This window comes from Mytilus galloprovincialis, chromosome 5, assembly GCF_965363235.1.
Source record: "Mytilus galloprovincialis chromosome 5, xbMytGall1.hap1.1, whole genome shotgun sequence".
Taxonomy (NCBI): Eukaryota; Metazoa; Mollusca; class Bivalvia; order Mytilida; family Mytilidae; genus Mytilus; species Mytilus galloprovincialis.
The window spans coordinates 88034-114190 of NC_134842.1; the positions used below are offsets into that span (position 1 = coordinate 88034).

General features: G+C 28.4%; 1 protein-coding gene and 1 long non-coding RNA gene across 2 annotated transcripts in view; one reads left to right on the plus strand and one right to left on the minus strand.

Moving 5' to 3' along the window:
• Positions 1-26157, plus strand: part of LOC143074919 (uncharacterized) — a 101899-nt gene that overhangs the window by 4058 nt on the left and 71684 nt on the right. The gene's annotated exons all lie outside the window — the stretch shown is intronic.
• LOC143074921 (uncharacterized) overlaps positions 25785-26157 on the minus strand; it is a 36163-nt gene continuing 35790 nt past the window's right edge. Inside the window, exon 5 of the long non-coding RNA XR_012978169.1 lies at positions 25785-25937. This is a non-coding gene — a long non-coding RNA (uncharacterized LOC143074921). The remainder of the gene's footprint in view (positions 25938-26157) is intronic.

Here is a 26157-nt window from a genome sequence, read left to right on the forward strand (position 1 = left end):
ATTCGGACAAAATAGAGATAGTACACTTTAAATTTTTTAATAACTTTTTCAAATCAACTTGGATTTTCATCAAACTATGTAGGTATCTTAGATATTTATTAAGCTTACTGAATTCCATGTCATTTAGTTTTTTGTTGTATTGCTGTAAAATTTAAAGATTAAATTACTCTGGGTCAAAAAAGCTAGAATTTTCAGTTCGAACAAAATGGACATAGTACACTTTAATTTGTTTAATAACTTTTTCAAATCAACTTGGATGTTCATCAAACTATGCAACTATCTTACATAAATATTAAGCTTACTGAATCCCATGTCAATTAGTTATTTGTTGTATTGCTGTAAAATTTAAGAATTAAAGTTATCTTGGTATAAAAAAGCTAGGATTTGCAATTCGGACAAAATAGAGATAGTACACTTTAAATTTTTTAATAACTTTTTCAAATCAACTTGAATTTTCATCAAACTATGTAGGTATCTTAGATATATATTAAGCTTACTGAATCCCATGTCATTGAGTTTTTTGTTGTATTGCTGTAAAATTTAAAAATTAAATTAATCTAGGTCAAAAAAGCTAGAATTTGCAGTTCGAACAAAATAGAGATAGTACACTTTAATTTTTTTGATAACTTTTTCAAATCAACTTGGATGTTCTTCAAACTTTGCAGCTATCTAACATATATATTAAGCTTACTGAATCCCATGTCAATTAGTTATTTGTTGTATTGCTGTAAAATTTAAGAATTAAAGTTATCTTGGTATAAAAAAGCTAGGATTTGCAATTCGGACAAAATAGAGATAGTACACTTTAAATTTTTTAATAACTTTTTCAATTAATTTGAATTTTCATTAAACTATGTAGGTATCTTAGATATATATTAAGCTTACTGAATCCCATGTCATTGAGTTTTTTGTTGTATTGCTGTAAAATTTAAAAATTAAATTAATCTAGGTGAAAAAAGCTAGAATTTGCAGTTCGAACAAAATAGAGATAGTACACTTTAATTTTTTTGATAACTTTTTCAAATCAACTTGGATGTTCTTCAAACTTTGCAGCTATCTTACATATATATTAAGCTTACTGAATCCCATGTCAATTAGTTATTTGTTGTATTGCTGTAAAATTTAAAAATTAAAGTTATCTTGGTATAAAAAAGCTAGGATTTGCAATTCGGACAAAATAGAGATAGTACACTTTAATTTTTTTAATAACTTTTTCAAATCAACTTGAATTTTCATCAAACTATGTAGGTATCTTAGATATATATTAAGCTTACTGAATCCCATGTCATTTAGTTTTTTGTTGTATTGCTGAAAAATTTAAAAATTAAATTACTCTAGGTCAAAAAAGCTAGAATTTGCAGTTTGAACAAAATGGACATAGTACACTTTAATTTTTTTAATAACTTTTTCAAACAACTTGGATGTTCTTCAAACTATGCGGCTATCCTATATATATATTAAGCTTACTGAATCCCATGTCAATTAGTTATTTGTTGTATTGCTGTAAAATTTAAGAATTTAAAGTTATCTTGGTATAAAAAAGCTAGGATTTGCAATTCGGACAAAATAGAGATAGTACACTTTAAATTTTTTAATAACTTTTTCAAATCAACTTGGATTTTCATCAAACTATGTAGGTATCTTAGATATTTATTAAGCTTACTGAATTCCATGTCATTTAGTTTTTTGTTGTATTGCTGTAAAATTTAAAGATTAAATTACTCTGGGTCAAAAAAGCTAGAATTTTCAGTTCGAACAAAATGGACATAGTACACTTTAATTTTTTTAATAACTTTTTCAAATCAACTTGGATGTTCATCAAACTATGCAACTATCTTACATAAATATTAAGCTTACTGAATCCCATGTCAATTCGTTATTTGTTGTATTGCTGTAAAATTTAAGAATTAAAGTTATCTTGGTATAAAAAAGCTAGGATTTGCAATTCGGACAAAATAGAGATAGTACACTTTAAATTTTTTAATAACTTTTTCAAATCAACTTGAATTTTCATCAAACTATGTAGGTATCTTAGATATATATTAAGCTTACTGAATCCCATGTCATTGAGTTTTTTGTTGTATTGCTGTAAAATTTAAAAATTAAATTAATCTAGGTCAAAAAAGCTAGAATTTGCAGTTCGAACAAAATAGAGATAGTACACTTTAATTTTTTTGATAACTTTTTCAAATCAACTTGGATGTTCTTCAAACTTTGCAGCTATCTTACATATATATTAAGCTTACTGAATCCCATGTCAATTAGTTATTTGTTGTATTGCTGTAAAATTTAAGAATTAAAGTTATCTTGGTATAAAAAAGCTAGGATTTGCAATTCGGACAAAATAGAGATAGTACACTTTAAATTTTTTAATAACTTTTTCAATTAACTTGAATTTTCATTAAACTATGTAGGTATCTTAGATATATATTAAGCTTACTGAATCCCATGTCATTGAGTTTTTTGTTGTATTGCTGTAAAATTTAAAAATTAAATTAATCTAGGTGAAAAAAGCTAGAATTTGCAGTTCGAACAAAATAGAGATAGTACACTTTAATTTTTTTGATAACTTTTTCAAATCAACTTGGATGTTCTTCAAACTTTGCAGCTATCTTACATATATATTAAGCTTACTGAATCCCATGTCAATTAGTTATTTGTTGTATTGCTGTAAAATTTAAAAATTAAAGTTATCTTGGTATAAAAAAGCTAGGATTTGCAATTCGGACAAAATAGAGATAGTACACTTTAATTTTTTTAATAACTTTTTCAAACAACTTGGATGTTCTTCAAACTATGCGGCTATCCTATATATATATTAAGCTTACTGAATCCCATGTCAATTAGTTATTTGTTGTATTGCTGTAAAATTTAAGAATTTAAAGTTATCTTGGTATAAAAAAGCTAGGATTTGCAATTCGGACAAAATAGAGATAGTACACTTTAAATTTTTTAATAACTTTTTCAAATCAACTTGGATTTTCATCAAACTATGTAGGTATCTTAGATATTTATTAAGCTTACTGAATTCCATGTCATTTAGTTTTTTGTTGTATTGCTGTAAAATTTAAAAATTAAATTACTCTGGGTCAAAAAAGCTAGAATTTTCAGTTCGAACAAAATGGACATAGTACACTTTAATTTTTTTAATAACTTTTTCAAATCAACTTGGATGTTCATCAAACTATGCAACTATCTTACATATATATTAAGCTTACTGAATCCCATGTCAATTCGTTATTTGTTGTATTGCTGTAAAATTTAAGAATTAAAGTTATCTTGGTATAAAAAAGCTAGGATTTGCAATTCGGACAAAATAGAGATAGTACACTTTAAATTTTTTAATAACTTTTTCAAATCAACTTGAATTTTCATCAAACTATGTAGGTATCTTAGATATATATTAAGCTTACTGAATCCCATGTCATTGAGTTTTTTGTTGTATTGCTGTAAAATTTAAAAATTAAATTAATCTAGGTCAAAAAAGCTAGAATTTGCAGTTCGAACAAAATAGAGATAGTACACTTTAATTTTTTTGATAACTTTTTCAAATCAACTTGGATGTTCTTCAAACTTTGCAGCTATCTTACATATATATTAAGCTTACTGAATCCCATGTCAATTAGTTATTTGTTGTATTGCTGTAAAATTTAAGAATTAAAGTTATCTTGGTATAAAAAAGCTAGGATTTGCAATTCGGACAAAATAGAGATAGTACACTTTAAATTTTTTAATAACTTTTTCAAATCAACTTGGATTTTCATCAAACTATGTAGGTATCTTAGATATATATTAAGCTTACTGAATCCCATGTCATTGAGTTTTTTGTTGTATTGCTGTAAAATTTAAAAATTAAATTAATCTAGGTAAAAAAAAGCTAGAATTTGCAGTTCGAACAAAATAGAGATAGTACACTTTAATTTTTTTGATAACTTTTTCAAATCAACTTGGATGTTCTTCAAACTTTGCAGCTATCTTACATATATATTAAGCTTACTGAATCCCATGTCAATTAGTTATTTGTTGTATTGCTGTAAAATTTAAGAATTAAAGTTATCTTGGTATAAAAAAGCTAGGATTTGCAATTCGGACAAAATAGAGATAGTACACTTTAAATTTTTTAATAACTTTTTCAAATCAACTTGAATTTTCATTAAACTATGTAGGTATCTTAGATATATATTAAGCTTACTGAATCCCATGTCATTGAATTTTTTGTTGTATTGCTGTAAAATTTAAAAATTAAATTAATCTAGGTCAAAAAAGCTAGAATTTGCAGTTCGAACAAAATAGAGATAGTACACTTTAATTTTTTTGATAACTTTTTCAAATCAACTTGGATGTTCTTCAAACTTTGCAGCTATCTTACATATATGTTAAGCTTACTGAATCCCATGTCAATTAGTTATTTGTTGTATTGCTGTAAAATTTAAGAATTAAAGTTATCTTGGTATAAAAAAGCTAGGATTTGCAATTCGGACAAAATAGAGATAGTACACTTTAATTTTTTTAATAACTTTTTCAAATCAACTTGAATTTTCATCAAACTATGTAGGTATCTTAGATATATATTAAGCTTACTGAATCCCATGTCATTTAGTTTTTTGTTGTATTGCTGAAAAATTTAAAAATTAAATTACTCTAGGTCAAAAAAGCTAGAATTTGCAGTTTGAACAAAATGGACATAGTACACTTTAATTTTTTTAATAACTTTTTCAAACAACTTGGATGTTCTTCAAACTATGCGGCTATCCTATATATATATTAAGCTTACTGAATCCCATGTCAATTAGTTATTTGTTGTATTGCTGTAAAATTTAAGAATTTAAAGTTATCTTGGTATAAAAAAAGCTAGGATTTGCAATTCGGAAAAAATAGAGATAGTACACTTTAAATTTTTTAATAACTTTTTCAAATCAACTTGGATTTTCATCAAACTATGTAGGTATCTTAGATATTTATTAAGCTTACTGAATTCCATGTCATTTAGTTTTTTGTTGTATTGCTGTAAAATTTAAAAATTAAATTACTCTGGGTCAAAAAAGCTAGAATTTTCAGTTCGAACAAAATGGACATAGTACACTTTAATTTTTTTAATAACTTTTTCAAATCAACTTGGATGTTCATCAAACTATGCAACTATCTTACATATATATTAAGCTTACTGAATCCCATGTCAATTCGTTATTTGTTGTATTGCTGTAAAATTTAAAAATTAAAGTTATCTTGGTATAAAAAAGCTAGGATTTGCAATTCGGACAAAATAGAGATAGTACACTTTAAATTTTTTAATAACTTTTTCAAATCAACTTGGATTTTCATCAAACTATGTAGGTATCTTAGATATATATTAAGCTTACTGAATCCCATGTCATTGAGTTTTTTGTTGTATTGCTGTAAAATTTAAAAATTAAATTAATCTAGGTCAAAAAAAGCTAGAATTTGCAGTTCGAACAAAATAGAGATAGTACACTTTAATTTTTTTGATAACTTTTTCAAATCAACTTGGATGTTCTTCAAACTTTGCAGCTATCTTACATATATATTAAGCTTACTGAATCCCATGTCAATTAGTTATTTGTTGTATTGCTGTAAAATTTAAGAATTAAAGTTATCTTGGTATAAAAAAGCTAGGATTTGCAATTCGGACAAAATAGAGATAGTACACTTTAAATTTTTTAATAACTTTTTCAAATCAACTTGAATTTTCATTAAACTATGTAGGTATCTTAGATATATATTAAGCTTACTGAATCCCATGTCATTGAATTTTTTGTTGTATTGCTGTAAAATTTAAAAATTAAATTAATCTAGGTCAAAAAAGCTAGAATTTGCAGTTCGAACAAAATAGAGATAGTACACTTTAATTTTTTTGATAACTTTTTCAAATCAACTTGGATGTTCTTCAAACTTTGCAGCTATCTTACATATATATTAAGCTTACTGAATCCCATGTCAATTAGTTATTTGTTGTATTGCTGTAAAATTTAAGAATTAAAGTTATCTTGGTATAAAAAAGCTAGGATTTGCAATTCGGACAAAATAGAGATAGTACACTTTAATTTTTTTAATAACTTTTTCAAATCAACTTGAATTTTCATCAAACTATGTAGGTATCTTAGATATATATTAAGCTTACTGAATCCCATGTCATTTAGTTTTTTGTTGTATTGCTGAAAAATTTAAAAATTAAATTACTCTAGGTCAAAAAAGCTAGAATTTGCAGTTTGAACAAAATGGACATAGTACACTTTAATTTTTTTAATAACTTTTTCAAACAACTTGGATGTTCTTCAAACTATGCGGCTATCCTATATATATATTAAGCTTACTGAATCCCATGTCAATTAGTTATTTGTTGTATTGCTGTAAAATTTAAGAATTTAAAGTTATCTTGGTATAAAAAAGCTAGGATTTGCAATTCGGACAAAATAGAGATAGTACACTTTAAATTTTTTAATAACTTTTTCAAATCAACTGGAATTTTCATCAAACTATGTAGGTATTTGAGACAGCATGTTTTAAAATATCTGAATATGAAACCAGCAGAAGAATATTAATAAAATACAAGAAGTAGTGTCACTTTTTATCGAGATCAATATCAATATTACTAACCTGACTCTTCTAAAGCTATCAATTTAGTGAAATTATTCATCCATATTGGCAAAAAGAACAGAATTTAAATGTTGTTGTATAATTTTCTAATTAAATAGAAAATAATAGCATCTTTATTTTATGCGACATCAATTTTTTTTTTCTTAACTTAAATTTCTTCGATTAATGTCTAACAAACCAATCTGAAGTTTAAAAAGTAGTCAATTATCAGACCAGTTCAAGAATATAAAGAAACACATAATTTTATCACTTTTTAATGCTTTTAGCTTAAATATAAGTAACATAAGACTACTAGAACTTTCATTTTTTGTAAATCTTTTCTTCCTAAGTGCTTCAATAACAGAATGATAATGCTGTTGTATAATATTCTAACAGAATTAAACATTACAATTTGAGACAGCATGTTTTAAAATATCTGAATATGAAACCAGTACAAGAATATTAATAAAATACAAGAAGTAGTGTCACTTTTTATTGAGATCGATATAAATATTACTCACCTGACTCTTCTAAAGCTATCAATTTTAGTAAATTTATTTCTCTGTATTGGCTAAAAGAACAGAATTTTAATGTCGTTGTATTATTTTCTAATAAATAGAAAATATTAGCATCTTTATTTTATGCGACAACATTGTTTAAAATTTCTTAACTTAAATTTCTTGTCATTAATGTCTAACAAACCAATTTGAAGTTTAAAAAAGTAATCAATTATCAGACCAGTTTAAGATTATTTAGAAACAAAAGAAATTTTGTCACTATTTAATGCCTTTAGCATAAATATAAGTAAATTAAGACTACTAGAACTTTCCTTTTTTGTAAAACTTTTCATACTTAGTGCCAAAACTGACACAATGGTAAAGCCGTTGCATAATATTCTAACATTATTAAACATTACAATTTGAAACAGCATGTTTTGAAATAAGTAAATACATGAAATGTGAAATCAGTACAAGAATATTAATAAAATTAAAGAAGTAGTGTCACTTTTTATTTAGATCGATATAAATATTACTCACCTGACTCTTCTAAAGTAATCAATTATCAGACCAGTTCAAGAATATATAGAAACACATAATTTTATCACTTTTTAATGCTTTTAGGTACAGAGTATGAAAAGTGCCTTTGAATTCAACCTTCAATTAGGTGTAGAATGGATTCGAATAGAGATATTTTCTTAAAGTTAACTGTTCCGAAAAAACGAAAAGGCGATATAGAGGATGTAAACTTATTGGTTTTACAAAAGTGTACGGTCGCACTTTCTGACCTCTCCGAAGAAACGTTTGTAGTATATATTTTTTTGTCTTTTTGTCAGGGTTTTAGGTTAGGGTCAAGGTTAAGTCTTAGGGCTAGGTTTTGGAAAGTAACTTTGACGAGGGAAGTTGACGACTGTTAGTCAGGTGTCCTCTTTAATTTCTGTGCATGTCTGCCTTTTTCTTGGACTGCGCATGCGTCAGAAATTTCCAAAAATATATCTAAGTACAGAAAATGAAGAGTGCCTCAGACTTCAATCTTCTAACAGGTATAAAATGAATTTGAAGAGAGATATTTCCTGAAAGCAAACTGTTCCGAAAAGACTAAAAGGCGATCTAGAGGGTGGAACCTTATTGGTATCACTGCAGTGTACGGCCGCACTTTTCGACCTCTCTGAAAAAAAGTTTCTCCTTAGAATTGTTTTACATTGTCTTATTGGGGCGTTTTATAGCTGACTATGCGGTATGTGTTTTGCTCATTGTTGAAGGCCGTACAGTGACTTACAGTTGTTCATGTCTGTGTCATTTTGTTCTTTTGTGGATAGTTGTCTCATAGGCAATCATACCAGATCTTCTTTTTTGTATTTTTATGAAAAAAAAAATTAAGTCAGGGTTTTAGGTTAGGGTCAAGGTTCAATGTTTGAGTTAGGTTCAGGGAAGTGACTTTGACAAGGGTAAGTGAGGTGCCCTTTTCAACTCTGCGAATTTTTGTCCTTTTTATGACTGCGCATGCGTCAGAAATTTCCAAAATATTTCCAGGTACAAAGTATTAAAAGTGCCTCTCATTTCAATCTTCAAACAGGTGTATAATGGATTCGAGTAGAGATATTTTCTTAATGTAATCTGTTCTGAAAAGATAAAAATGCAATATAGAGGATGGAAACTTATTGTTTTTACTCAAATGGACTGCCTCACTTTCCGACCTCTCTGAAGAAACGGTTGTAATATATTTTTTGTCAGGGTTTTAGGTTGGGGTCAAGGTTAAGTGTAAGGGTTAGGTTCAGGGAAGTATCTTTGACGAGGGAAGTTGACGAGTGTGAGTGAGGTGTCCTTTTTAACTTCTGTACATGTCTGCCTTTTTCTTGTAACTGCGCATGCGTCAGAAATTTCCAAAAATATATTCAAGTACAGAGTATGAAAAGTGCCTTTGAATTCAACCTTCAATTAGGTGTAGAATGGATTCGAATAGTGATATTTTCTTAAAGTTAACTGTTTCGGAAAGACGAAAAGGCGATATAGAGGATGGAAACTTATTGGTTTTACAAAAGTGTACGGCCGCACTTTCCGACCTCTCTGAAGAAACGTTTGTAGTATATATTTTTTTGTCTTTTTGTCAGGGTTTTAGGTTAGGGTCAAGGTTAAGTCTTAGGGCTAGGTTACGTCTTAGGGCTAGGTTTAGGAGAGTAACTTTGACGAGGGAAGTTGACGACTGTTTGTAAGGTGTCCTGTTTAATTTCTGTGCATGTCTGCCTTTTTCTTGGACTGCGCATGCGTCAGAAATTTCCAAAAATATATCTAAGTACAGAGAATGAAGAGTGCCTCAGACTTCAATCTTCTAACAGGTATAAAATAGATTTGAAGAGAGATATTTCCTGAAAGTAAACTGTTCCGAAAAGACTAAAAGGTGATCTAGAGGGTGGAACCTTATTGGTATCACTGCAGTGTACAGCCGCACTTTCCGACCTCTCTGAAAAAAAGTTTCTCCTTAGAATTGTTTTACATTGTCTTATTGGGGCGTTTTATAGCTGACTATGCGGTATGTGTTTTGCTCATTGTTAAGGCCGTACAGTGACTTACAGTTGTTCATGTCTGTGTCATTTTGTTCTTTTGTGGATAGTTGTCTCATAGGCAATCATACCAGGTCTTCTTTTTTGTATTTTTATAAAAAAAAAAAAATTAAGTCAGGGTTTTAGGTTAGGGTCAAGGTTCAATGTTTGAGTAAGTTCAGGGAAGTGACTTTGACAAGGGTAGGTGAGGTGCCCTTTTCAACTCTGCGAATTTTTGTCCTTTTTATGACTGCGCATGCGTCAGAAATTTCCAAAATATTTCCAGGTACAAAGTATTAAAAGTGCCTTTCATTTCAATCTTCAAACAGGTGTATAATGGATTCGAGTAGAGATATTTTCTTAATGTTAACTGTTCTGAAAAGATAAAAATGCAATATAGAGGATGGAAACTTATTGTTTTTACTCAAATGGACTGCCTCACTTTCCGACCTCTCTGAAGAAACGGTTGTAATATATTTTTTGTCAGGGTTTTAGGTTGGGGTCAAGGTTAAGTGTAAGGATTAGGTTCAGGGAAGTATCTTTGACGAGGGAAGTTGACGAGTGTGAGTGAGGTGTCCTTTTTAACTTCTGTACATGTCTGCCTTTTTCTTGTAACTGCGCATGCGTCAGAAATTTCCAAAAATATATTCAAGTACAGAGTATGAAAAGTGCCTTTGAATTCAACCTTCAATTAGGTGTAGAATGGATTCGAATAGAGATATTTTCTTAAAGTTAACTGTTCCGAAAAGACGAAAAGGCGATATAGAGGATGGAAACTTATTGGTTTTACAAAAGTGTACGGCCGCACTTTCCGACCTCTCTGAAGAAACGTTTGTAGTATATATTTTTTTGTCTTTTTGTCAGGGTTTTAGGTTAGGGTCAAGGTTAAGTCTTAGGGCTAGGTTACGTCTTAGGGCTAGGTTTAGGAAAGTAACTTTGACGAGGGAAGTTGACGACTGTTTGTAAGGTGTCCTGTTTAATTTCTGTGCATGTCTGCCTTTTTCTTGGACTGCGCATGCGTCAGAAATTTCCAAAAATATATTTAAGTTCATTCTAAGTACAGAGAATGAAGAGTGCCTCAGACTTCAATCTTCTAACAGGTATAAAATGGATTTGAAGAGAGATATTTCCTGAAAGTAAACTGTTCCGAAAAGACTAAAAGGCGATCTAGAGGGTGAAACCTTATTGGTATCACTGCAGTGTACGGCCGCACTTTCCGACCTCTCTGAAAAAAAGTTTCTCCTTAGAATTGTTTTACATTGTCTTATTGGGGCGTTTTATAGCTGACTATGCGGTATGTGTTTTGCTCATTGTTGAAGGCCGTACAGTGACTTACAGTTGTTCATGTCTGTGTCATTTTGTTCTTTTGTGGATAGTTGTCTCATAGGCAATCATACCAGATCTTCTTTTTTGTATTTTTATAAAAAAAAAATTAAGTCAGGGTTTTAGGTTAGGGTCAAGGTTCAATGTTTGAGTTAGGTTCAGGGAAGTGACTTTGACAAGGGTAAGTGAGGTGCCCTTTTCAACTCTGCAAATGTTTGTCCTTTTTATGACTGCGCATGCGTCAGAAATTTCCAAAATATTTCCAGGTACAAAGTATTAAAAGTGCCTTTCATTTCAATCTTCAAACAGGTGTATAATGGATTCGAGTAGAGATATTTTCTTAATGCTAACTGTTCTGAAAAAATAAAAATGCTGTATAGAGGATGGAAACTTATTGTTTTTACTCAAGTGGACTGCCGCACTTTCCGACCTCTCTGAAGAAACGGTTGTAATATATTTTTTGTCAGGGTTTAAGGTTTGGGTCAAGGTTAAGTGTAAGGGTTAGGTTCAGGGAAGTATCTTTGACGAGGGAAGTTGACGAGTGTAAGTGAGGTGTCCTTTTGAACTTTGCGCATGTCTGCCTTTTTCTTGTGACTGCGCATGCGTCAGAAATTTATAAAAATATATTTAAGTACAGAAAATGAAAAGTGCCTCAGACTTCAATCTTCAAACAGGTGTAGAATGGATTCGAATAGAGATATTTTCTTAATGTTGACTGTTCCGAAAAGATGCAAAGACAGAGTAAAGGATGTAAACTTATTGGATTTACTTAAGTGTAAAGCCGCACTTTCAGACTTCTCTGAAGACACGTTTCTGGTTTTTTTGGGGTTTTTTTTGGTCAGTGTTTGGGTTAGGATCAAGGTTAGTGATAGGGTAAGGGTCAGGGTAGTAACTTTGACGAGGGCAGTGGATTTTGAAGAGGGTGAGTGAGGTGCACCTTTTTATCTCTTCCAATATTTGCCCTATTTGCGTATGCGTATGCGTATGCGTATGCGTCAGAAATTTCCAAAAAATATTTCAAAGTACAGAGTATGAAAAGTGCCTTTGAATTCAACCTTCAATCAGGTGTAGAATGGATTCGAATAGAGATATTTTCTTAAAGTTAACTGTTCCGAAAAGACGAAAAGGCGATATAGAGGATGGAAACTTATTGGTTTTACAAAAGTGTACGGCCGCACTTTCCGACCTCTCTGAAGAAACGTTTGTAGTATATATTTTTTTGTCTTTTTGTCACGGTTTTAGGTTAGGGTCAAGGTTAAGTCTTAGGGCTAGGTTTAGGAAAGTAACTTTGACGAGGGAAGTTGTCTTGACGACTGTTAGTTAGGTGTCCTGTTTAATTTCTGTGCATGTCTGCCTTTTTCTTGGACTGCGCATGCGTCAGAAATTTCCAAAAATATATCTAAGTACAAAGAATGAAGAGTGCCTCAGACTTCAATCTTCTAACAGGTATAAAATGGATTTGAAGAGAGATATTTCCTGAAAGTAAACTGTTCCGAAAAGACTTAAAGGCGATTTAGAGGGTGGATCCTTATTGGTATCACTGCAGTGTACGGCCGCACTTTTCAGACCACTCTGAAGAAACCGTTTTTCCTTAGAATTGTTTCACATTGTCTTATTGGAGCGTTTTATAGCTGACTATGCGGTATGTGTTTTGCTCATTGTTGAAGGCCGTACGGTTACTTACAGTTGTTCATGAGTGTGTCATTTCATTCCTTTGTGGATAGCTGTCTCATTGGCAATCATACCAGATCTTCTTTTTTGTATTTGTATTTTTTTTTTAAGTCGGGGTTTTAGGTTAGGGTCATGGTTCAATGTAAGAGTTAGGTTCAGGGAATCACTTTGACAAGGGTAAGTGAGGTGCCAATTTCAACTCTGCGAATATTTGTCGTTTTTGTGACTGCGCATGCGTCAGAAATTTCCAAAATATTTTAAGGTACAAAGTATTAAAAGTGCTTTTCATTTCAATCTTCAAACAGGTGTATAATGGATTCGAGTAGAGATATTTTCTTAATGTGAACTGTTCTGAAAAGATAAAAATGCAATAGAGAGGATAGAAACTTATTGGTTTTACTCAAGTGTACTGCCGGACTTTCCAACCTCTCTGAAGGAAATGTTGTACTATAATTTTTTTTTGTCAGGGTTTTAGGTTGGGGTCAAGGTTAAGTGTTAGGGTTAGGTTCAGGGAAGTATCTTTTTCTAAAATTTGACAGCAATACAACAAAAAATAAAATGACCTGGGATTCAGTAAGCTTAATATATATGTTAGATAGCTACATAGTTTGATGAAAATCCAAGTTGTTTTGAAAAAGTTATTAAAAAAATTTAAGTGTAATGTCTCTATTTTGTCCGAACTGCAAATTCTAACTTTTTTTACCTAGATTAAATTATTTCTTGAATTTGACAGCAATACAACAAAAAATAAAATGACCTGGGATTCAGTAACCTTAATGTATATGTAAGATAGCTACATAGTTTGATGAAAATCCAAGTTGTTTTGAAAAAGTTATTAAAAGAATTAAAGTGTACTGTCTCTATTTCGTCCGAACTGCAAATTCTAACTTTTTTTACCTAGATTAAATTATTTCTTGAATTTGACAGCAATACAACAAAAAATAAAATGACCTGGGATTCAGTAACCTTAATGTATATGTAAGATAGCTACATAGTTTGATGAAAATCCAAGTTGTTTTGAAAAAGTTATTAAAAAAATTAAAGTGTACTGTCTCTATTTCGTCTGAACTGCAAATTCTAACTTTTTTTACCTAGATTAAATTAATTCTTGAATTTCACAGCAATACAACAAAAAATAAAATGACCTGGGATTCAGTAAGCTTAATATATATGTATAATAGCTACATAGTTTGATGAAAATCCAAGTTGTTTTAAAAAAGTTATTAAAAAAATTAAAGTGTACTGACTCTATTTCGTCCAAACTGCAAATTCTTGTTTTTTTTTCCTAGATTAAATTAATTCTTGAATTTGACAGCAATACAACAACAAAAAAATGACCTGGGATTCATTAACCTTAATATATATGTAAGATAGCTACATAGTTTGATGAAAATCCAAGTTGTTTTGAAAAAGTTATTAAAAAAAATAATGTGTACTGTCTCTATTTCGTCCGAACTGCAAATTCTAACTTTTTTTACCTAGATTAATTTAATTCTTGAATTTGACAGCAATAAAACAAAAAATAAAATGACCTGGGATTCAGTAACCTTAATATATATGTAAGATAGCTACATAGTTTGATGAAAATCCAAGTTGTTTTGAAAAAGTTGTTAAAAGAATTAAAGTGTACTGACTCTATTTCGTCCAAACTGCAAATTCTTGTTTTTTTTTCCTAGATTAAATTAATTCTTGAATTTGACAGCAATACAACAACAAAAAAATGACCTGGGATTCATTAACCTTAATATATATGTAAGATAGCTACATAGTTTGATGAAAATCCAAGTTGTTTTGAAAAAGTTATTAAAAAAAATAATGTGTACTGTCTCTATTTCGTCCGAACTGCAAATTCTAACTTTTTTTACCTAGATTAATTTAATTCTTGAATTTGACAGCAATAAAACAAAAAATAAAATGACCTTGGATTCAGTAACCTTAATATATATGTAAGATAGCTACATAGTTTGATGAAAATCCAAGTTGTTTTGAAAAAGTTGTTAAAAGAATTAAAGTGTACTGTCTCTATTTCGTCCGAACTGCAAATTCTAACTTTTTTTACCTAGATTAAATTATTTCTTGAATTTGACAACAATACAACAAAAAATAAAATGACCTTGGATTCAGTAACCTTAATGTATATGTAAGATAGCTACATAGTTTGATGAAAATCCAAGTTGTTTTGAAAAAGTTATTAAAAAAATTAAAGTGTACTGTCTCTATTTCGTCTGAACTGCAAATTCTAACTTTTTTTACCTAGATTAAATTAATTCTTGAATTTCACAGCAATACAACAAAAAATAAAATGACCTGGGATTCAGTAAGCTTAAGATATATGTAAGATAGCTACATAGTTTGATGAAAATCCAAGTTGTTTTGAAAAAGTTATTAAAAAAATTAAAGTGTACTGACTCTATTTCGTCCAAACTGCAAATTCTTGTTTTTTTTTCCTAGATTAAATTAATTCTTGAATTTGACAGCAATACAACAAAAAAAAAATGACCTGGGATTCATTAACCTTAATATATATGTAAGATAGCTACATAGTTTGATGAAAATCCAAGTTGTTTTGAAAAAGTTATTAAAAAAAATAATGTGTACTGTCTCTATTTCGTCCGAACTGCAAATTCTAACTTTTTTTACCTAGATTAATTTAATTCTTGAATTTGACAGCAATAAAACAAAAAATAAAATGACCTGGGATTCAGTAACCTTAATATATATGTAAGATAGCTACATAGTTTGATGAAAATCCAAGTTGTTTTGAAAAAGTTATTAAAAAAATTAAAGTGTACCGTCTCTATTTCGTCCAAACTGCAAATTCTAACTTTTTTTACCTAGATTAAATTAAGTCTTGAATTTGACAGCAATACAACAAAAAATAAAATGACCTGGGATTCAGTAACCTTAATATATATGTAAGATAGCTACATAGTTTGATGAAAATCCAAGTTGTTTTGAAAAAGTTATTAAAAAAAATAATGTGTACTGTCTCTATTTCGTCCGAACTGCAAATTCTAACTTTTTTTACCTAGATTAATTTAATTCTTGAATATGACAGCAATAAAACAAAAAATAAAATGACCTGGGATTCAGTAACCTTAATATATATGTAAGATAGCTACATAGTTTGATGAAAATCCAAGTTGTTTTGAAAAAGTTATTAAAAAAATTAAAGTGTACTGACTCTATTTCGTCCAAACTGCAAATTCTTGGTTTTTTTTCCTAGATTAAATTAATTCTTGAATTTGACAGCAATACAACAAAAAATAAAATGACCTGGGATTCATTAACCTTAATATATATGTAAGATAGCTACATAGTTTGATGAAAATCCAAGTTGTTTTAAAAAAGTTATTAAAAAAAATAATGTGTACTGTCTCTATTTCGTCCAAACTGCAAATTCTAACTTTTTTTACCTAGATTAATTTAAGTCTTGAATTTGACAGCAATAAAACAAAAAATAAAATGACCTGGGATTCAGTAACCTTAATATATATGTAAGATAGCTACATAGTTTGATGAAAATCCAAGTTGTTTTGAAAAAGTTATTAAAAAAATTAAAGTGTACTGTCTCTATTTCGTCCAAACTGCAAATTCTAACTTTTTTTTTCCTAGATTAAATTAATTCTTGAATTTGACATCAATACAACAAAAAATAAAATGACCTGGGATTCAGTAACCTTAATATATATGTAAGATAGCTACATAGTTTGATGAAAATCCAAGTTGTTTTGAAAAAGTTATCAAAAAAATTAAAGTGTACTGTCTCTATTTCGTCCAAACTGCAAATTCTAACTTTTTTTACCTAGATTAAATTAAGTCTTGAATTTGACAGCAATACAACAAAAAATAAAATGACCTGGGATTCAGTAACCTTAATATATATGTAAGATAGCTACATAGTTTGATGAAAATCCAAGTTGTTTTGAAAAAGTAATAAACAAAATTGAAGTGTACTGACTCTATTTCGTCCAAACTGCAAATTCTTGTTTTTTTTCCCTAGATTAAATTAATTCTTGAATTTGACAGCAATACAACAAAAAATAAAATGACCTGGGATTCAGTAACCTTTATATATATGTAAGATAGCTACATAGTTTGATGAAAATCCAAGTTGTTTTGAAAAAGTTATTAAAAAAATTAAAGTGTACCATCTCTATTTTGTCCGAATTGTAAATTATAGCTTTTTTTTTACCTAGATTGAATTAATTCTTGAATTTGACAGCAATACAACAAAAAATAAAATGACCTGGGATTCAGTAACCTTAATATATATGTAAGATAGCTGTATAGTTTGATGAAAATCCATGTTGTTTTGAAAAAGTTATTAAAAAAATTAAAGTGTACTATTTCCATTCTCAATTTTATGTCTCTATTTCGTCCGAACTGCAATTTCTAACTTTTTTTACCTAGATTAAATTAATTCTTGAATTTGACAGCAATAGAACAAAAAATAAAATAACCTCAGATTCAGTAAGCTTAATATATTTGTAAGATAGCTATATAGTTTGATGAAAATCTAAGTTGTTTTGAAAAAGTTATTGACAAAATTAAAGTGTACTGTCTCTATTTCCGTCAGAACTGCAAATTTCTAACTTTTTTTTACCTAGATTAATTTAATTCTTGAATTTGACAGCAATACAACAAAAAATAAAATGACCTGGGATTCAGTTACCTTAATATACATTTAAGATAGCTACATAGTTTGATGAATATCCAAGTTGTTTTGAAAAAGTTATTAAAAAAATTAAAGTGTACTGTCTCTATTTCGTCCAAATTGCAAATTTTTTTTTTTTTTCCCTAGATTAAATTCATTCTTGAATTTCACAGCAATACAAATAAAATAAAATTACCTGCGATTCAGTAAGCTTAATATATATGTAAGATAGATACATAGTTTGATGAAAATCCAAGTTGTTTTGAAAAAGTTATTAAAAAAATTTAAGTGTAATGTCTCTATTTTGTCCGAACTGCAAATTCTAACTTTTTTTACCTAAATTAAATTATTTCTTGAATTTGACAGCAATACAACAAAAAATAAAATGACCTGGGATATAGTAACCTTAATGTATATGTAAGATAGCTACATAGTTTGATGAAAATCCAAGTTGTTTTGAAAAAGTTATTAAAAAAATTAAAGTGTACTGTCTCTATTTCGTCTGAACTGCAAATTCTAACTTTTTTTACCTAGATTAAATTAATTCTTGAATTTCACAGCAATACAACAAAAAATAAAATGACCTGGGATTCAGTAACCTTAATATATATGTAAGATAGCTACATAGTTTGATGAAAATCCAAGTTGTTTTGAAAAAGTAATAAACAAAATTAAAGTGTACTGTCTCTATTTCCCTTGGAACTGCAATTTCTAACTTTTTTTACCTAGATTAATTTAATTCTTGAATATAACAGCAATAAAACAAAAAATAAAATGACCTGGGATTCAGTAAGCTTAATATATATGTAAGATAGCTACATAGTTTGATGAAAATCCAAGTTGTTTTGAAAAAGTAATTAAAAAAATTAAAGTGTACTGACTCTATTTCGTCCAAACTGCAAATTCTTGTTTTTTTTTCCGAGATTAAATTAATTCTTGAATTTGACAGCAATACAACAAAAAATAAAATGACCTGGGATTCATTAACCTTAATATATATGTAAGATAGCTACATAGTTTGATGAAAATCCAAGTTGTTTTAAAAAATGTTATTAAAAAAAATAATGTGTACTGTCTCTATTTCGTCTGAACTGCAAATTCTAACTTTTTTTACCTAGATTAATTTAATTCTTGAATTTGACAGCAATAAAACAAAAAATAAAATGACCTGGGATTCAGTAACCTTAATATATATGTAAGATAGCTACATAGTTTGATGAAAATCCAAGTTGTTTTGAAAAAGTTATTAAAAAAATTAAAGTGTACTGTCTCTATTTCGTCCAAACTGCAAATTCTAACTTTTTTTTTCCTAGATTAAATTAATTCTTGAATTTGACATCAATACAACAAAAAATAAAATGACCTGGGATTCAGTAACCTTAATATATATGTAAGATAGCTACATAGTTTGATGAAAATCCAAGTTGTTTTGAAAAAGTTATTAAAAAAATTAAAGTGTACTGTCTCTATTTCGTCCAAACTGCAAATTCTAACTTTTTTTACCTAGATTAAATTAAGTCTTGAATTTGACAGCAATACAACAAAAAATAAAATGACCTGGGATTCAGTAACCTTAATATATATGTAAGATAGCTACATAGTTTGATGAAAATCCAAGTTGTTTTGAAAAAGTAATAAACAAAATTGAAGTGTACTGACTCTATTTCGTCCAAACTGCAAATTCTTGTTTTTTTTCCCTAGATTAAATTAATTCTTGAATTTGACAGCAATACAACAAAAAATAAAATGACCTGGGATTCAGTAACCTTTATATATATGTAAGATAGCTACATAGTTTGATGAAAATCCAAGTTGTTTTGAAAAAGTTATTAAAAAAATTAAAGTGTACTGTCTCTATTTCGTCCAAACTGCAAATTCTAACTTTTTTTACCTAGATTAATTTAATTCTTGAATATGACAGCAATAAAACAAAAAATAAAATGACCTGGGATTCAGTTACTTTAATATATATGTAAGATAGCAACATAGTTTGATGAAAATCCAAGTTGTTTTGAAAAAGTTATTAAAAAAATTAAAGTGTACCATCTCTATTTTGTCCGAACTGTAAATTATAGCTTTTTTTTTACCTAGATTGAATTAATTCTTGAATTTGACAGCAATACAACAAAAAATAAAATGACCTGGGATTCAGTAACCTTAATATATATGTAAGATAGCTGTATAGTTTGATGAAAATCCATGTTGTTTTGAAAAAGTTATTAAAAAAATTAAAGTGTACTATTTCCATTCTCAATTTTATGTCTCTATTTCGTCCGAACTGCAATTTCTAACTTTTTTTACCTAGATTAAATTAATTCTTGAATTTGACAGCAATAGAACAAAAAATAAAATAACCTCAGATTCAGTAAGCTTAATATATTTGTAAGATAGCTATATAGTTTGATGAAAATCTAAGTTGTTTTGAAAAAGTTATTGACAAAATTAAAGTGTACTGTCTCTATTTCCGTCAGAACTGCAAATTTCTAACTTTTTTTTACCTAGATTAATTTAATTCTTGAATTTGACAGCAATACAACAAAAAATAAAATGACCTGGGATTCAGTTACCTTAATATACATTTAAGATAGCTACATAGTTTGATGAATATCCAAGTTGTTTTGAAAAAGTTATTAAAAAAATTAAAGTGTACTGTCTCTATTTCGTCCAAACTGCAAATTTTTTTTTTTTTTCCCTAGATTAAATTAATTCTTGAATTTGACAGCAATACAAATAAAATAAAATTACCTGCGATTCAGTAAGCTTAATATATATGTAAGATAGATACATAGTTTGATGAAAATCCAAGTTGTTTTGAAAAAGTTATTAAAAAAATTTAAGTGTAATGTCTCTATTTTGTCCGAACTGCAAATTCTAACTTTTTTTACCTAGATTAAATTATTTCTTGAATTTGACAGCAATACAACAAAAAATAAAATGACCTGGGATTCAGTAACCTTAATGTATATGTAAGATAGCTACATAGTTTGATGAAAATCCAAGTTGTTTTGAAAAAGTTATTAAAAAAATTAAAGTGTACTGTCTCTATTTCGTCTGAACTGCAAATTCTAACTTTTTTTACCTAGATTAAATTAATTCTTGAATTTCACAGCAATACAACAAAAAATAAAATGACCTGGGATTCAGTAACCTTAATATATATGTAAGATAGCTACATAGTTTGATGAAAATCCAAGTTGTTTTGAAAAAGTAATAAACAAAATTAAAGTGTACTGTCTCTATTTCCGTCGGAACTGCAATTTCTAACTTTTTTTACCTAGATTAATTTAATTCTTGAATATGACAGCAATAAAACAAAAAATAAAATGACCTGGGATTCAGTAAGCTTAATATATATGTAAGATAGCTACATAGTTTGATGAAAATCCAAGTTGTTTTGAAAAAGTAATTACAAAAATTAAAGTGTACTGACTCTATTTCGTCCAAACTGCAAATTCTTGTTTTTTTTTCCTAGATTAAATTAATTCTTGAATTTGACAGCAATACAACAAAAAATAAAATGACCTGGGATTCATTAACCTTAATATATATGTAAGATAGCTACATAGTTTGATGAAAATCCAAGTTGTTTTAAAAAATGTTATTAAAAAAAATAATGTGTACTGTCTCTATTTCGTCCGAACTGCAAATTCTAACTTTTTTTACCTAGATTAATTTAATTCTTGAATTTGACAGCAATAAAACAAAAAATAAAATGACCTGGGATTCAGTAACCTTAATATATATGTAAGATAGCTACATAGTTTGATGAAAATCCAAGTTGTTTTGAAAAAGTTATTAAAAAAATTAAAGTGTACTGTCTCTATTTCGTCCAAACTGCAAATTCTAACTTTTTTTAACTAGATTAAATTAATTCTTGAATTTGACAGCAATAAAACAAAAAATTAAATGACCTGGGATTCAGTAAGCTTAATATATGTGTAAGATAGCTACATAGTTTGATGAAAATCCAAGTTGTTTTGAAAAAGTTATTAAAAAAATTAAAGTGTAATGTCTCTATTTCGTCTGAACTGCAAATTCTAGCTTTTTTTTACCTAGATTGAATTAATTTTTGAATTTGACAGCAATACAACAAAAAATAAAATGACCTGGGATTAAGTAACCTTAATATATATGTAAGATAGCTACTTAGTTTGATGAAAATCCAAGTTGTTTTGAAAAAGTTATTAAAAGAATTAAAGTGTACTGTCTCTATTTCGTCCGAACTGCAAATTCTAGCTTTTTTTTTACCTAGATTGAATTAATTCTTGAATTTGACAGCAATACAACAAAAAATAAAATGACCTGGGATTCAGTAACCTTAATATATATGTAAGATAGCTACATAGTTTGATGAAAATCCAAGTTGTTTTGAAAAAGTTATTAAAAAAATTTAAGTGTAATGTCTCTATTTTGTCCGAACTGCAAATTCTAACTTTTTTTACCTAGATTAAATTATTTCTTGAATTTGACAGCAATACAACAAAAAATAAAATGACCTAGGATTCAGTAACCTTAATGTATATGTAAGATAGCTACATAGTTTGATGAAAATCCAAGTTGTTTTGAAAAAGTTATTAAAAAAATTAAAGTGTACTGTCTCTATTTCGTCTGAACTGCAAATTCTCACTTTTTTTACCTAGATTAAATTAATTCTTGAATTTCACAGCAATACAACAAAAAATAAAATGACCTGGGATTCAGTAACCTTAATATATATGTAAGATAGCTACATAGTTTGATGAAAATCCAAGTTGTTTTGAAAAAGTAATAAATAAAATTAAAGTGTACTGTCTCTATTTCCGTCGGAACTGCAATTTCTAACTTTTTTTACCTAGATTAATTTAATTCTTGAATATGACAGCAATAAAACAAAAAATAAAATGACCTGGGATTCAGTAAGCTTAATATATTTGTAAGATAGCTACATAGTTTGATGAAAATCCAAGTTGTTTTGAAAAAGTTATTAAAAAAATTAAAGTGTACTGACTCTATTTCGTCCAAACTGCAAATTCTTGTTTTTTTTTCCTAGATTAAATTAATTCTTGAATTTGACAGCAATACAACAAAAAATAAAATGACCTGGGATTCATTAACCTTAATATATATGTAAGATAGCTACATAGTTTGATGAAAATCCAAGTTGTTTTAAAAAATGTTATTAAAAAAAATAATGTGTACTGTCTCTATTTCGTCCGAACTGCAAATTCTAACTTTTTTTACCTAGATTAATTTAATTCTTGAATTTGACAGCAATAAAACAAAAAATAAAATGACCTGGGATTCAGTAACCTTAATATATATGTAAGATAGCTACATAGTTTGATGAAAATCAGTTGTTTTGAAAAAGTTATTAAAAAAATTAAAGTGTACTGTCTCTATTTCGTCCAAACTGCAAATTCTAACTTTTTTTACCTAGATTAAATTAATTCTTGAATTTGACAGCAATAAAACAAAAAATTAAATGACCTCGGATTCAGTAAGCTTAATATATTTGTAAGATAGCTATATAGTTTGATGAAAATCCAAGTTGTTTTGAAAAAGATATTAAAAAAATTAAAGTGTACTATTTCCATTCTCAATTTTATGTCTCTATTTCGTCCGAACTGCAATTTCTAACTTTTTTTACCTAGATTAAATTAATTCTTGAATTTGACAGCAATAAAACAAAAAATTAAATGACCTGGGATTCAGTAAGCTTAATATATATGTAAGATAGCTACATAGTTTGATGAAAATCCAAGTTGTTTTGAAAAAGTTATTAAAAAAAATAAAGTGTAATGTCTCTATTTCGTCCGAACTGCAAATTCTAGCTTTTTTTTACCTAGATTGAATTAATTCTTGAATTTGACAGCAATACAACAAAAAATAAAATGACCTGGAATTAAGTAACCTTAATATATATGTAAGATAGCTACTTAGTTTGATGAAAATCCAAGTTGTTTTGAAAAAGTTATTAAAAGAATTAAAGTGTACTGTCTCTATTTCGTCCGAACTGCAAATTCTAGCTTTTTTTTTACCTAGATTGAATTAATTCTTGAATTTGACAGCAATACAACAAAAAATAAAATGACCTGGGATTCAGTAACCTTAATATATATGTAAGATAGCTACATAGTTTGATGAAAATCCAAGTTGTTTTGAAAAAGTTATTAAAAAAATTTAAGTGTAATGTCTCTATTTTGTCCGAACTGCAAATTCTAACTTTTTTTACCTAGATTAAATTATTTCTTGAATTTGACAGCAATACAACAAAAAATAAAATGACCATGGATTCAGTAACCTTAATGTATATGTAAGATAGCTACATAGTTTGATGAAAATCCAAGTTGTTTTGAAAAAGTTATTAAAAAAATTAAAGTGTACTGTCTCTATTTCGTCTGAACTGCAAATTCTAACTTTTTTTACCTAGATTAAATTAATTCTTGAATTTCACAGCAATACAACAAAAAATAAAATGACCTGGGATTCAGTAACCTTAATATACATTTAAGATAGCTATATAGTTTGATGAAAATCCAAGTTGTTTTGAAAAAGATATTAACAAAATTAAAGTGTAATGTCTCTATTTCCGTCGGAACTGCAATTTCTAACTTTTTAACCTATTATGCTTCCTCCCGCTATTTGTTACTTTGATTAAGATTAAAAGCATACATATTAGGTTTACCAGACACTGTGAGAAGGTAATGCAAACCCAGAATTAGTTAAATTCAGTATTTTGAAAGCCTTACTTTATCTCTACGAATAAGGATAAGTAGTCTTGGGGGTATCCGATTTTTTTTTTTTTTATAAAGAATTTTCATGAACGTCTCAAAGGTCAGGGTTTCTGATGGGTTGGGGTCAGGGGGTCAGGTTATGGTTTTTGGTACTTTTCAAGTCGGAAAGTGAGGTCGTACACCTCAGTGTTACTCATAAGTTTTAGTTCTCTAGATCATATTTTTTTCTGTTTTTAAGAACAGTTAATTTTAAGAAAATATCTCTGTGCAAATGAATTTAACACATGATTGAATAGTGAAGTCACTTTTTAAACACTGTACTTTTGGGGAAATGTCACGTATGTGTGGAATTGACAAATGGCACTTCAGTTGTCAAATATTCGCTCAAGTTCACTTCTTCTTACCCTGACCCTGACTTAGTTCAGGAGTTTCCTCATGTATAATTATATATAAATTCACTCTTCAGAGATGCTTTCAATGCCAATTATAGGTATTTTAATTAAGAAAATAATTATATACTGATTTCTTCTGTTTGCATTTAGTTTAAGCCAATGTTATATGCAATAGGATATGTACGGCATTTAATCATTATAAAAATATGTAAAATTACTACACAAGAAACAACACAGAGAGACAAAGAATACCATGAACTAGATTTTGAGGTGTTTTTTTATGATCTATTTTTCTGGAAACAGATGAGTTGTTCATGGAGAAATAAGAACAAAACAGTAATGGATCTTTTATTTGTGGTGTGATATTCACAATAAAATATACATGTATGTATGCAGTTAACAAATACAACAAAAGTAAACACTAAAACATACACTCTCATACAGTTAGCACTAAAAACCTTGCATTTCATTTCACAACAAACACTCATGCCTTATAAATAACACACACAAACTACTACACACTCACATAGCACAATATGTAGACTCAAAAAGCAAGCACTGAAAAAATAATATTTACATTTTTACATCGAACATTCTAACAACTATACACTGACAAAAACAAAGATTGTAATTTTTTCAAAGAGAATGTTTCATAAGGAAGTTACTTTTAAATGTAATGACATTATTGAAATTAAAAATTGATATGTTTATCTTGGTCTGCTATGTAATTATAACGGAAACTTCTCTTAAGCTCGAAAAAAAATGGTAGACTGTATTTGATGCATTGGTGGTTATTTTGACCTACTCTTTGGAAATATGGGGGTTTGAAAATAAAAATAATACTGAAAAAAAATATATCTGCAGTTAAAGTATATTTACATTTTTACATCAAACATTCTAACAAGTATACACTAACAAAAACAAAAGATTGAAATATTTTCAAAGAGAAAGTTTAATAAGAATGTTACTTTTAAATGTAAAGAAATTAAAGGTTCATATTTTAATCTCTGTTTGCTATGTAATTATAACGGAAAATTCTCTTAAGCTCGAAAAAAAGCTGGTAGACTGTATTTGATGCATTGGTGGTTACTATTTTGACCTACTCTTTGGAAATATGGGGGTTTGAAAATAAAAATAATACTGAAAAAAATATATCTACAGTTTTGTAAGGGCATTTTGGGGGTGTGATCGTCTACGCCAAATATTAAGGTGTATGGGGAACTTTGAAGATTTCCACTTGAACTACAAATCAAGTTAAAATTGGAATATTTTTGGGACAAGATAGCAACAAATTATATACACAACTATCGGTTAAAACTGTATAAACATAAAGGTTAAGATTCAAAAAAACGAAATGGCTCCAATTCCAGTAAATCGAGATTATTGTCAATGACCATCATGTCTTCGAAGTCTATAACTTGAAGAACAGCTGGAGTTGGTGCTGGTGACAGTGCTACTGGTGGCAGTGCTGGTGACAGTGCTGGTGACAGTGCTGGTGACACTGCTGGTGACACTGCTGGTGACACTGCTGGAGTTGAAGGTGGTCCAGCCTGTATAAATATGAAAATGAAATATAAGTTGTTATCTTAAAAAATTTTGTATTGGTAATCAATTAATATATGAGCCAGTCCATGCGAAAAGGTACAAAAAGTCCTTTTGGTAAACTTTACAGGAAACGTTATCAAAGTTTGTTATTGTTTTTTTGAAAAAAGATTTTATTTGAAATTTTTTTTACATTAATGTAAACATTCATAAGATTGTCAATTCTAT